Genomic DNA, 15,134 nt, shown 5'->3' with positions numbered 1-15,134 from the left:
GGAGGGAGGATTCTGACTGTTGCAATTTTCTTTAAAGATTTAAATCCCCCTTTAACACCACACATAGGGAGGACTGCTGGAGATTGACATTCGCTGCTAATTATTTCTTCATTTGCTGAAAGTTAATATTGCCCTCTCATTTGCCACAGCCACCAGGATGAATTCGGCATCATGCCAATTACATTTGCTTTGGAAAATTTATTATTGCCTCTTTATTGCGACTGCACGGGAGATGAATTTTATCATCATCACTCTTATAACATGTCTCATAATAAAAATCCACATTTAGATATTCTGAAAATCTTTTATTGAACAAAGTCGCCAATAAAATCAATGTACGGGCATGAGCCAGGTCGGGCCCCAAAGTGGGTCCAACTAATTTTTTTTTTGTTTTCATACAATTGACCTTAGAAATACCTGACGAACCTTAAAAATACCTCTAGAATTGATCGGCACCATTTTCGGATCATCGGACTAAGTTTTGTGACTTTCAGGCACTTAGGCCACATTTTCGCATTTAATCATGAAGACGTAATTTTGAAAGCGGTCAAAACACCTTTCTGGACCTTGCCATCTAACAGGCGTGTACTCTGATATATAAGCATGAATTCTACCAAACGGTTTCTCAAGACGGGTCCCGAGTGAAGAAATATTAATTACCAAAAATGCCCAATTGGCTTTGGCGACATTGCAGACTTGATGAAGTTAATGTTCTGGCAACACATGATGCCTTTCTTAAAAATATCAAACAACCTCCATAGGCCCTCAAATTTGAAACACAGGTACCTTGAAGTATATATTAAAACTTAGAATTCTTAGTTTGAACAAAAGCCTGACTGGGTGCAAATGGCGCGCTCATGAAAATGGCTATTTTAACTGATGCGGCAACAAAAGTATGGATCCCTGAAATAGATGGCTCAATAGACCCTTTTGAAAACCAATCAAACGGATTGGTAGAGGCTTGAAATTTGAAACATGACTCATCATTTATACTAACAATAGCCTGGAATAAACATTCTGGCATAACACTAAGGCAACTTTTACACTTATGCGAAACAAGGCTACGACTAGGTCCTGAAACAGGGACTTGTCAAAACATTCAAATTGCAAACAATTCGAGCTTTGAAAACTGAGCAAATGGATTCATAAGAACTTTAAATTTTGCAAGCTAACTCATATTTATGCATACAATTCAATCCATTTTGAAATTCTTCATGATGATCAACAGGGCAAAATATGTAAACACCCAAAGTAGGCTACTAAATAAAATCTGTATTTGTACCTAAAATGCACTTTCAACTCACCCCTCGAAATAGGTACCTGGTAAACTTATCCAAACTGAATTATAATAGTTTCACATAACTGAGTAGGCCAAATTAAAGGTGTAGGACATGTTTCCCGAACCTTACCCTTCGAAAATCAACTGGCTCCATTTTGCCCTCTCTCTAACTAGGCCATTCAAACTGACTCATTTGGAAATGCAAAGCAAAAATTTGAATTGGGCCTCAAAACTTGACTCAATTTTAATGAGTCCCAATAGGTTCTTCTTTTATGGGTTGATTCACCATGGGATCTTGTTGGATGATCTCTTTATAAGGATGTATTTTCTCAAGGACAGGTTCTTGAAATAATTGACGATTCCTAAAACTATGAATTTGAAAATTAGGAGATTTAGAAGACTCGCTATGTTTGAAACTTGGTATTTTGATCTTGGAAGTCTCTTGATTGGAAGATAATAACCTTATCTACATCTCCTTTGTAGTGATATATTGTTGAAGCTCTTCTTCAAACTGTCATTTTTGCATTTCATATTGAACATTATCTACATGTGTTACCTTTTCTTTGGTAGGAGAAGCTACTGTTACTGGAGGTGCTTGGCCGAAACCAGGTATTGGAAGAATCTAATCTTTCTGAAATTGAACTGATAAAGCCTTCATTTGCTCATTTTTTGCTGCCATCACCTTTGCAAGCTACTCTTCATGCTGCCTTTTTTGGTCCTCCATCTCTTGCTCACAAAGATAAATTTGATAAACCAGTTCATCCTCTTCGATATTATCATCTTGTTGCTTTAATGTGTCTTTCCTATCATAACAACACTCTTGAGATTCAACATGATCAATCAAATAAACTTGTGAAGTTTCTTCACAAGGCTTCTCTTGAGCAATTGCAGGCTGAATTTTCTCATATGTGTGCTCATTAAGCATAAAACACATGGTGTTAAATGAAGGGATTTCCTTACCAAAGAAAGGGTTTGGAAAAATACCAACTGGGCCTTCTTCTTGTTTAAGCACAAAATCTTGCAATGAAAGAGGAGGTATTGATTGTACCTCTAACTTGGTGAGCTTGTCATCATATTGCCTCTTTTGGACTACCAACTGATTTGGAAACTTCTTACCTTGTTCCTTCAATTTCTACTCATAAAATTGAGCTTGCAAATCTAACTCTTCTTGCTCATGAAGATAGCCTTGATGAGCCCACTCATCTTCCTGCTGATCTAAATTCTTGTTAGTCTCATCGATATGCACAACATAGCCTTGAAATATACTATTGATGGATTGTAGGTCTTTGAAATGTTTTTCCATCATATTCTTCATCTATCTAAGCTTTGAAGCATACTGATTTGCATCAATAAAACCTCCCTGAGGCTGATTATAGGGTAGGTTAGGTTGCCATGCAAACTGAGTTGTGTTGGGTGGGTGGTAAGAACGATAAACTTGCTAGTTATTAGCTACAATATGGCTATTTGGGTATTGTTGGTAAGAAGCATTTTGGACAGAATTCTCATAATACGGAGGTGGGTAATTATACTGTCCCTAAAAATTAGACATCTTTATTCTTATAAAGAGCTAGAAACTAAAAATTTAGAATTGTTTTGAATCATACCAGCACTTAGACTACTAAAACTAGTAGATTTATAACTTGGAGTCGCCAAGTGTGTGTAGATTTTGCCTCCAAAGGCTAAATTTTCTAATTTTCACACCAAAAATTAGAATTGTGTGGAAATGCTTTGGATTAAAACAATCCAAAGAGGTCCCACCGGGTGTGCCAAAAACTATTGTCACTGAGGATTGCACCCATGATGCTAAGTTCAAAAACAAGCAATCTTGTGAACCATGGAAACACCTTCGAGCTTGTGGGTTGCTCAAAGTGAAGGTGAATCTCCGGAGATCAGGTTAGATTCCTGTTTGGTGAATCTCTTGTAAATACTATTGATAAGAAAAGGGATAAAAAGGGATGGAAAGCTTGCATGTAATAAAAAAAAAATATTCTAATGAAGGTGATGCACCAAAATATCTTATCTGATATCTACAACCTGCTTAACTCACAAAAAACTTCAACAAATAACCTTGATTGCTTCACAACTCAACTGAACATGTAGATGCATAAACATTTCTGAGAAAGGGATGAATTTAATGCATGCATGAAGGAAAATAACAAGTTTTCACAACTTCAAGCAATTAAAATCAACTAACACAAACTAGAACCTGCAGCTAACACGTATCTCCTTGCACCACAAATTGACTGAATGAGATAAATTAGAGGATAAAAATCACAAGAAATCATCAAAATATTCATTCATTAGATAATACAAGAAATACCAAGAAGGAAATCTGCTGCTATAATACTGAAAAATAAAGGAGTGTTGTTGTTACAAAACTCAAATACTGCTGAGCTACAATGTTTTTTTGCAAAAATGTGTATGCAAAAAAGAAAGAACCAAATGGAAAAAATGAGAGAAGGAATATATAGAAATCATGATGAATCCCCTTCAAAACCCTAAACTGACTGCATGAGCAAAGCCTTGGGCAAATATGCCCAAAAATGGCATAAAAACTCATGCATAATACTGTAAAATAATCATCTTTGCTGCTCAAAAGGACTGTCACTGATCTTGCATGAAGAGAAACCCTCATTATCGAATATGGAATTGCCAGTCTCACCCTGAATAGCTCCATTGAAAAAATGAATCTCCTGTTTAAAAGTTTGCATGTCTAAATGTGAAAAATAGCTATCCTCATGTGAAAGTTGCATGATGAACTAAACTGTGACTATATTTAAAAGAAATTCCACTGAGAAAATCTTATTCATTCTTTGGCAACTGCTCTCCATGTTGAAACTTTTGTTAAAAATGGTTGTGGAAATGATCTCCTTGTTTCGCGAGCTTTCCAATGGTATGTAACACTTGCATATTCAGACAACCAATAAACATCTGCATTAATCTTTCATTGAGATATTGATCTCCTTGCTTGGCTGGCTTTTCACCATTCAAACAACCTGTTCAAAGTCCATCATGCAATTTTTATTATTGACAGCCACTAGATCACCTGCATTGACCATGGCTGCTTGCATTAACTGTTTCGTTTACTTCCTAGCGGGTCCCACCATTTTCTTTTATCTCTTCTTGTTTGCTTTCTTCATCCTTGGCCCATGGGAATGAGCAACAATAATGTACCTTGAACCATTGAACCACTTTGAACCAATGAACTTTGAACCATTGAACCACTTTGAACCGTTGAACCACTTTGAACCGGTTCAAAGTTCAAGTGCAAAGTTGACTTAAAAAATATATACATCCACTCGTCTGTAGCCTTTTGCCACGTGTCCACGTCTGATTTTCTCATGGATCCACTTTGTATGCCATCTGGTCCACCATCTAGACTGCCATCTTAACTTGGGCTCACCTTGTCGCTAAGTCATAGGGATAACTAGGCAAGCAAATTTTCCGTGCGGCTTAGTGACCACCATCGGATCTTTCCCGCCCGCACAATCCTTATCTCTCTAAGCGGGTCTCTCTTATGCCATAGTGTCTCCACGTGTTAGCCGCTAGTTCACTCATGAGATCTGTGTCTCACCACTTGGACCACCATCTGGATTTGGTCTGCCTTGGTTCTTCATTCACTCTCTACTATGTGGCGCATTCTCATTCATTATTAGCCCACCGGGATGGCAACCTCTACTGCTACGTCATCAGTCGCTATGTCGCAAGGAATAACTATCGAGCGTCTTCATCATGCGGTATAGCGATGGTCGTTGATCTACCCTCAAACTGCTCAATTTTTAACACCTTAGTCGCTCACCTCCCCTTTGCCTTTTCCGCACGTGCTTTGTCACCAAGTCGCTGAGATAACTGGCGAGCTTCTTTCTATAGCGGTATAGCGACTGTTGTCAGATCTCTCGCATCACCGTTGATCTTTCTTCAACTTGCTCAACCTTTAACCTTGGCTGATTTTCTCTCGTGTCATGTGTCAACATGTGTCACCCTCTGATTAGCTCATGAGATCCGCCTAGGCATCACTTGTCTGTCAGCCCTGCCATGCATCCTGCTTGACCGTATATCATTCTTTCGGCCAAACTAATCCCTCGGTGAGCCATTTACCAGTCTCATCGAACCTATAGTTTCATTGATATTATTCTTTCGGCAAAACTGCTTCTGATTTCTTTGATATACCCTATGTCGATGGAACTGAGCCTTCAGTGAAACTTTTTTGGGACTCATCGCGGCCAAGATTTGCTCGATGTCGATCATCTGTGCTTTTGGTGAAACCTTTTTGGGACTCATCGCAGCCAAGGTCTGCTCGATGTCGATCATCCATGCCATGTCACTAGCCACTAGTCCGCCACCTATCTTTGGTCTTATAATCTTTGTTTCGCCACGTCATCAGTCGCCAAGTCGCGATGATATCTCATTGTCCAGCTTTCCATTGTGCCTTAGCGACCATCATCTGATCTTTTTTCCTAACCATTGGATGTGATTAATCTGCTCAATCTTTACTCTTTGTCTTTTCAGTCTGACGCAAAATTTGGGTCAGCCTAAGATGCGCATGCGCACGGGGTCCACTGGGCGATGAGACTCGTCTTGCCAAAAGCACATAAGCTTTGACACTATAGCTATATGTAACCTTATATTTAAATGTGATAAACTCCCTATGCGTGGCCAATGTGGGATAAAAGATCTTCCTACCTAGCGACTAAAACTGCTTGGAAACTCCAAGGCCTTTTAAAACCTTCTTTTGTGCCTAAGTAAAAAGCTTTACACAGGCCGATTGCATTTGCTCTGAGTTTCTTTTGGCCTTACATCAGCCACGCCATTTCATCTACAATGGAGCATAGATGTCTCTATTATCTACAACATGCTAAGCTCAACCCTCATGGGAGCCACATTTTAACCCACATGTTGTCTTACTTTCCTATATCTACACATGAAGCAAACAAGTTAGAGAAAAAAAGTGTATTTCTGATTTCTTGCTCATGATTTGGACCTTTTCAAAATGAATGCAAGGATTCATTAGGGCACCAAACTTGGCATGTGCAAAACTTTGGTAACAGTTACAAAAGATCTTTGTAACTCTCATGTATGTCTCTTGACTGGTTCACCTCTACATAGATCTCTGTCGGTTCTTTCTTCACCTTTTCTCTCTAGCAACCTTATCTCTTAGTGCAACCCACTCTCTGCTACACCTTACTCTCTTTTGTAGCTTTTCTAGTTCAGCCTCTCCTTCTTCTTCATCGGTTCTACTATCTTCTGATTCTCTAAGCTCTCTGTCATGCTGCTGCTGGTCTCCGATGGTCTTCTTCACATAGTTAGATATCTATTATCTGATACCTATCGGTTCTCAACTTACCTTCTCTGCAATCTTCTATGACTCTTCTATGCCAGTTCAGTAACCACTGGTATACTCCTTTCTCAGACTCATTGGCAAACTACCGGTTGCGTCACTATTCCCTGTTAACCTCTTAAACCCTATTCACTCTCACACGCAGTCTCTCCTTTGATTTTCATTGAGCACTTGACTTATTTCCTCTCTCCTATAGCAGCAACACTCTATCTTTCAGCAACATCCAACAATATCTTTGCCTCACATGCCTATAGCTAGATTTTCCCGCCAAGACGTGAGTTTGAACATTTGCATGCTAGGGTTTTCGCCATACACTGAATTTGCATTCGATATGATCCCTAATCATCGTGACATATTAGATCCAATTTGATATCATGTCCTTGATCGATGTTCAACACTTGATCATTGAGCATCATCCATCTGTTTACCTTGTGAAACACGTCTTCTTTCTTTAGCCATCTATAGCATGTTTTTTTGCCTTTTGTTTGATTGATTACCTGAGTTATGTGGTTTCCTTTATCCTCTTTGATTTGCAAGATCAATCTTTACTGGATCTCTAGTGTTTCCTTTATCTCAAGCAGCAATCCTCTTCATTTCTTCATCGAGCTTCATAGCTGCTATTAAATGCTGGACCAGACACCAAGGACCTCACCAACACCTCACACTGACATGTCCATGCATGCCACTTCACCTCCATGTGGCCTCTTTTGTTGGCATCCACCTTTTTTAGGTTGGTTGTATCGGTTCAGACAAGATCACCGACCAACCACTCAACTAGGTTCATGTAACAGTTCATAGACCCTCCTACCTTCAACCTTGTACTTTTCTTCTCTTCTGGTAGAGCACCTAAACCAGTTAGCACACATGTTAGCCTACCTCATGATCACCATCATTAGATGGCAGCATTCTACATCTAGACTTTATCAACATTACCATTGGGCATACTTTCTGGTAAACATCCTGATGACACAATGTCATCAACTTTCAATTGCCTCCATCTATCTGCATCTTTGGTAGCACCTTTCTTCACCAGTGGACCAGTTGTTCTATTAACATGCTTGTCACAGTGACAAACATATCCTTCAATCTCTATATCGACAACTCAACATGTCTATCTGGTTGATCCAGTGCATATCTCTGATCTCATGCACCTAAGGCAACTTAGAGTTTCACCAATTGATCTAGTGTGAGCCTTCAAACACTCGCCTTTAACTATTTTAACTTATCTCTGAGAAATATGATGCATTCCATTCATATTAGGAGATAAGCTCCACTTACAGGTGGGAGTGGATCCTTGTCATTTACATCCTGCATTGTACCAATACGGCTTCCATGTTTGAGCAACATATCTTCAATCAGGCACCTATGAATTACTTGGGCACATTTACTATCAATCATCTCTGCAAGTGGTGACTACATCTTTATCGAATGGGAGTCCTATTGTTTTACATCCACACAGCATACCGGTGGCTAGATAGTATGCTCTTCCTAGAAACAATAATGTCATATGTTGGAGGTGTAATGGATTTGGCCATAAAATTCATAATTGCAGAAGGATGAACTTGCAGTCACAAGACAACCGGTGTAGCAGCAATGATTAACATGGAAATTAATATAGAGCATATGAGAGACAAAATGCTGCACGAAACAAAACTAGAATAGATTTTGTTCCTACAAGATCAAGTGGTCCACCAGTTCCGGTAGCAAGTTACAATGGCATGACCAAAAGAAGATGGTCTAATCGGTTTCACAAAAGGTCCCCCAATCATGTGTGTGGCATGAATGTTGTTTGCTTCTCTAACAATGTTTATGTTCATAATGCAGAATCTGGTAGAGCAAGGAACAATAAGAAAAATAAGGTAACATCTGCTCCCAAGACTAAAAATGGGAAAAAGAATGAAACCAAGTAGGTATGGAGGAAGAAGAAAGAAGATGCAACCATGGACCGACATTGTGCATTCAAAGCACAGGTGATATATCCTAAACATAAGGGAGATGCATGACATTAGGGAGAGTAGTACACTAACCTTATAATTCTCCCCCTTAGTAGAAGAGGACATATGGAGGAACAAGCTGTTGTTGGTATGAAGGAAGGAAATGAGAAGATAAGTGTGTGTAGTGGTTTCCTTGTCTACACACCTACAAATTAAAGATCGATCACTACTACATATGTCAATGTTTGGCTAATTTTCCATTGGAATCAGATGCAAATTGACACAAGAAGATAGGAGCTACAGGTAGCTGCTCTAGTAGTGATGGTGGACTAGTGCAGGAAACCGATATGTATACTGACAGGTACTTATAGGTAATGTAAGACAATGAGGTTCGGGATCATTGCACTAGCCCTAGTAGCATGGAATGAGGAGTTTATGTCTCACGGGATGTTGATGATGAGCTGAATAACATATGTTGGCCTGATTGTTGATTATGTATACGTGCATCCTTTGTGGACTAACCAGTTTGTTTTATGGCATGAAGATGATATTTAATGTCATTATGTACATCCAAAATCATGTCATATATTGTGGTAGATATAATGGAGCTGATAGATCATTAGATTGATCACATATGCATATCTCAACCGGTATAAGGGGCAGTTTGGATCTGGTTTTGGATTTGACTAGAAATATTGACCTGAGATGCATGACTCATGGGGAGTTGACAACCATGTTTTCTGACTAGTATAAGACTTGCTTGACACATAGGGTGTGCAAGTGTCTATGGCTGCACCGGTATGTGTGTGTCTTTGGAGGTATCCAGGATTGTGAGATATTTCAATGCCTATTCAATTGAAATCACAACTGGACCATCGAGAGAGTTGCTTGAAAAGAGGGAGAGTTACCCACACAAAGAGAACATGCATTTGGTATTGGTGAAGATACAATTGGTATCAGTGTTAGCCTCAACACTTGATATTTGGTTTTTGGGTTTAGAATACCTTCTGCATATAAAAGGGAGATGATGCAGTCTGACCAGCAAGTATGTTGTATTCACTGATACATGTGCCTTCAATTGGTTTTAGTTTTGTATATGCATGTGTTTCAGGTCTGCATATACACTAGATTGTTGAGAAATTGGTGTCAGTTGGTATTTGATCCCTTCATCACAAGTGTTGTGATTTGAGAGGATGCAAAGTATGAAGGTAAGAAGAGAAGATGCATCTGGTAGGACACAAGGAGGAGAAAAACTCTTTCTGTGCCCTTTGCCATTGTTGTCAAAGAGGGAGAGAGATTTTGTAGTATAACAGATACTACATGTGTTGGCATCAATGCCAAAGGGGGAGATTGTTGACATTGTGTTGTCATTGATGTCAATCGGTATAGGATGGAAACCGGTATGGGAGGTTGATGAGTAGTGCATTGATGAATACTGAATGTGATGTCTTTGATGTCACCTAGGTTAATAGCCATTAGAGTCACTGATACACAAGTTAGTGTTGTTTTGTGTTGAAGACATGCAATGGAGACCGATATGGTATGATGACCAGTACGTAATGTGTTGCCATGAGTGGGTGTAAATCGGTAAGCATGTGCCCGTTAATAGAGAAACATGTTGGGATGTTGATTGTGATGAAGATGCGGAATGTTACCTAAATCACATCAACACTCGGTGTGAAGTATGTGTTCTATTCCTAGACTTCATTCTGCATTCATCTACCCCATGGCCATATTTTTTGCATGAAAAACAATAACCAGAGAAAGGGGGGAAATAACTTACAAGTTTGTTTTGCCATGCATGTGGAGATCTTACCGGTTTGGCATCTCCATTTTTGCTTCTCTAGGAATGGATCCTGGATTGTCCACGCTCTGTAGCTCTTCCATCTGATCTCTTCTCTTCCCACACTTGCTTTATCTTGTGGGTGGTAACATTTCCTTGTCTTCTCATGTTCTTTCTTCTGGTGAAGTTGTCTTCTCCCATCTTTCCTTTTCCTTTGGGATCTTCATTGTTCCTTCTTCTTGCAGCACCGGTCTACATCCTTGACTCCATGTCTTCAACAGTTGTGGTTAGATCTACCTTCTTCCTGGGATTAGTCTAGACAATGAAGGTCTGTCCCTTGTTATCTCCATTTTAGGAGACAAAAAGAATGTCATTGTGACAAACATTCTTATTGGTGGAGCATTCAGCGGCACCACTTCCTAATCCTCTAGTATCCTTGGCATGTTTTTTCTTTTTCCACATTTTGTCCAAGGCATAACTGCTACCATCAAACCGGATTCTCACCTTGAGCTCATCCTAACATTTCTCAAGGGCATTTCGAAGATTCTCCATTTCACCTTCTAGCTGTCGATACTTTTTATCCTTGGCCTCCAACTCAGACTCTAAATCTTTACACTGGTACTCCTTGGTGTCTTCTTATTGAGTCTTGAACTCTCAGATACATTTCTCAGATTCTTCAAGGCATCCGCTCAACGTGTTTTGTTCCACAACTACAACATTCTTGAATAACTTGTATTCATTCCTTACTCTACTAAGTTATTCAAGTGCACTTACAAGTTCCCCTTCAAGATCAACTTCTGCTTCATCTTCTTCTTCACCTTCACAATCACTGCCAAACACATCTCGCTAGTAGGAGTGATCTACATGATCATTCTCAGATGTGGGCCTCTCATCGTCTGATTCTTGAGCCATGAAGAGGTGGGTTCCTTCTTCAGCATTGTTGCGGCTACTAAGAGATCTACATTCATCACCTATAGACACATGAGTTGTATTTCTCATCTTGTCTTCACAAACCGATTCTGCAATGGTAGGCTCATTTCCATAGAGCTTCTTCAATCTATCCCATAATATTTTTGCTGATCTGTATTTGTTCACCTATGAGGAAACATCGTCTGATAACCCACAAAGTATAGGCTTCATTGCTACATCATTACACTGGTTTCTTCTTTCTGCATCTGAATCGGTGGGAGGAATGACGTTACTAGGACAACCATTTACAACCGACATCCATAAATCAAACCCTAAAGAGGATAGGTAGACTTCCATCCTACAAATCCAAATAGGAAACTTTGAACCATTAAATACAAGAGTAGGGATTGACACAAAAAAAACCATTGTGGTCATATACCAGAATCTACGGAAGCAGGAGAAAGCTTATCGATAGGGAAACTAGGCTCTGATACCAATTGTTGAACACAAGATGTTACTAAGAGGGAGCGGGGGGTGACTTAATGATTTCCAAAATGAACCCTTGTTTAACCTATGTGTGTATATTGGTTAGTAGATTTAACATAAAGTAGACATACCAGTTAGATAGGAGGATGACAGAAATCTAACCAAACATAAAAGGGACAACACATAACACCATATGTACTAGTAAAACCCAAGATGGGAAAAACCTTGGTGAGAAATGTTGTTGGAGACTACTGCTCCAATCAAGCCTCACAATAAAACATTCGGTTACAACATTTAGGGAACCAACCCAAGAAGTACAAGTTCTTCTTTAGGTCACCAACCCAAGGAGCACCAACCCCTGATTTAGGGCACCAACCTAAGGAGCACCAACCCCTGAGTTTAGGGAACCAACCCAAGGAGCACCAACCACTTGCATTGAGCTCCAACTCAGTAATTACAAAATCATATCTTGAATACAAAAGTTATCTTCTTATTACAAAATAACTTTGTAACTCTCATGTATGCATCTTCACTGGTTCACCTCTACACAGATCTTTGTTTGTTCTCTATTCACCTTTTCTTTGTAGTAGTGTTATCTCCTATTGCAACCCATTCTCTGATGTACCTTACTCTTTGTTGCACCTTTGTTGGTTCAACCTCTCCTTCTTCTCTGTCAATTCTACTCTCTGATGGTTCTCCAACTTCTCTGTCACATTGCAGCTGGTCACCACTGGTCTTCTTCACATAGTCATATATCTATTATCTAGTACTTGCCAGTTCTCAACTTTCCTTCTTTGGAATCTTCTATGACTCTTGTCTACCAGTTCAGTCACCACTGGTATACTCATTTCTCAGACTCATTGGCAGACTATCAGTTGCCTCACTATTGCTGGTTGAACTCTTCAACCCTATTCTCTCTCACACTCAGTCTCTCCTTTGATTGTTGTTGAGCAATCGACTAATTTCCTCTTTCCTACAACAAAAACACTGTATCATTCAGTAGCATCCAACAATATCTTTAGTTCTCATACTTATAGCCAGATTTTCCCACCAAGACGTGAGATTGAACATTGGCAAGCTAGGGTTTCTGCCATGCACTAAATCTGCATCCGATCTGATCTCTAATCATCGTGACATATCAAATCCAATCTGATATCATGTCCTTGATCAATGTTCAACACTCAATCAATGAGTCTCGCCCATCTGTTTACCTTGTGAAACACGTCTTCTCTCTTTAGCCGTCTGTAGCATATTTTTTGACCTTTTGTCTAATCGATCACGTCAATGATGTGGTTTCATTTATCCTCTTCGATCTACAAGATCAACCTTTACTGGATCTTTGTTGTTTCCTTCATCTCAAGCTGCAATCATCTTCTTTTCTTCCTTAAGCTTTGCACTTGTCATTAAATGTTGGATCAGTCGCTAATGACCTCAACGATACATTATACTGACCTATGCATGCATGCCACTTCACCTCCACGTGGCCCTTTTTGTCACATCCACCTTTGCTAGGTCGATTGTGTCAGTCCAGACAAGATCACTGACCAACCACTCAACCGGGTTCATCTACTGGTTCACAGACCCTGCTGTCTTCAACCTTGCACTTTGCTTCTCTTCCGGTGGAGCACCTACACCTAAACTAGTTAGCACTTATGTCAACCTACCTCATGATCACCTTCATCAGATGGGGGCCTTCTACATCTGCACTTTGTCAGCATTACCATTTGACATACTTTCTGGTAAACATCTTGATGACACCATGTCATCAACCTTCAACTGCCTCTATCTATCTGCACATATGTGGTAGCACCTTTCTTCACCACTGGATTGGTTCTGCTATTAACATGTTTGTCATATCCTTCAATCTCTGTACTGGCAACTGAACATGTCTATCCAGCTGATCCGGTGCATATCTCTGATCTCATGCACCTAAGGTAACTTAGAAATTCACCAGTTGATCTAGTGTGAGCCTTCAAACACTTGCCTATAACTCTTTTAACTTATCTCCGCGAACTATGATGTATTCCATTCATAGTAGGAGATAAGCTCCACTTACTGGTGGGAGTGGATCCTTATTATTTACATCCTGCATTGCACCAATTTGGCTTCCCTGTTTGAGCAACATATCTTCAATCAGGCACATGTGAATTTTTTGGGCACATTTTTCTGTCAGTCATCTCTGCAAGTGGTGACTGCATCTTTATCTGATGGGAGTTCTTTTGTTTCACATCCACATAGCATACTGGTAGCCTGCACATACTTCACCCCCCATGTTGATGCAATTTAGGTAACATTCCGCCTCTTCATCACAATCAACATCCCAACATGTTGCTCTCTTAATGGGCACATGCTTACTGGTTGGCACCCACTCAATGGCAACACATTACTTACTGGTCATCATACCATACCAGTCTCTAGTGCATATCTTCAACACAAGTCAACACTAACTTGTGTACCGGTGACTCCAATGGCTATTAAGCTAGATGATATCAAAGACATCACATCAGGTATTCATCAATGCACTTCTCATCAATCTCCCATACCGGTTGTCATCCTATGCCAATTGACATCAATGACAACACAATGCCAACAATTGTATCAACTTAATGGTTGACTATAGTGGAAAGATACATGTGTACTTCTTGAAGCATAAATTCGATTCCTTAAATAAGTTTAAAGTTTTTAAGGTCTAGACTAAGAAATATTGTGGACCTTTTACTAATGTCCTTAAATAAGGTAGAGGCAAAAGAGTATATATCTAAATAATTTATGTATTTTTTAAGTATGAAGGAACTAAATAACAGGAGAAGAGGAAGACAAAATAGAGATGTGGAAATAGTAGTCTAGTAGCAGTTAGAGGCACACAACAGCTCAGGAAATGTAGCTCCACAACTTTCTTTTTGTGATTAAAATGTAACTTTTTATTGTAAAGGCATTTTTTGATATGAATATTTATGAATCTTGTTCTCCCTCCCTTTGTCTCCATTCTTGTTTGGTTGGTTCTGCTCTATTCCAAAACCAATTTCATGCGAGTAAGCAAGGAGAGAGGGAGAGTTTAGGTTATTCTTCAAGTTGTATGTGTCTTTCTAATACTGTGAGCAAAGGAAGCACCAATAAATATAAAGAGAGAAATGGATTATATAATAAATTGAGTCTCTGTGTTTGTTCTTCAATGGTGTCATATGGGTATGTTTGGCTGCATGTAAGATAGGTCTCCATTTCAATATGTAGTTGAACGATAGTATTTGGGTGTAAGCTGTCATAGAGTGAGAGCTGTTTGCAAGCTGACCTGCAGCCATTTGGTAACCATAGCTGTGCATAACAGTACCGTGCAGCTTGCATGAACACAGTGGCAAAACACTACGTGGTCCTTATTATTGAATTTATTGCTTCTTGAACTTCAAT

At 39.4% G+C, this 15,134-nt stretch overlaps 1 protein-coding gene across 1 annotated transcript in view; it reads right to left on the bottom strand.

Annotated features, from left to right (window-relative positions):
* The window catches only part of LOC131040021 (agamous-like MADS-box protein MADS1), a 61,785-nt gene that overhangs the window by 32,690 nt on the left and 13,961 nt on the right, over positions 1-15,134 (bottom strand). The window lies entirely within an intron of this gene.

This window comes from Cryptomeria japonica, chromosome 5, assembly GCF_030272615.1.
Source record: "Cryptomeria japonica chromosome 5, Sugi_1.0, whole genome shotgun sequence".
Taxonomy (NCBI): domain Eukaryota; kingdom Viridiplantae; phylum Streptophyta; class Pinopsida; order Cupressales; family Cupressaceae; genus Cryptomeria; species Cryptomeria japonica.
This window is presented reverse-complemented; position numbering and strand designations above follow the sequence as displayed.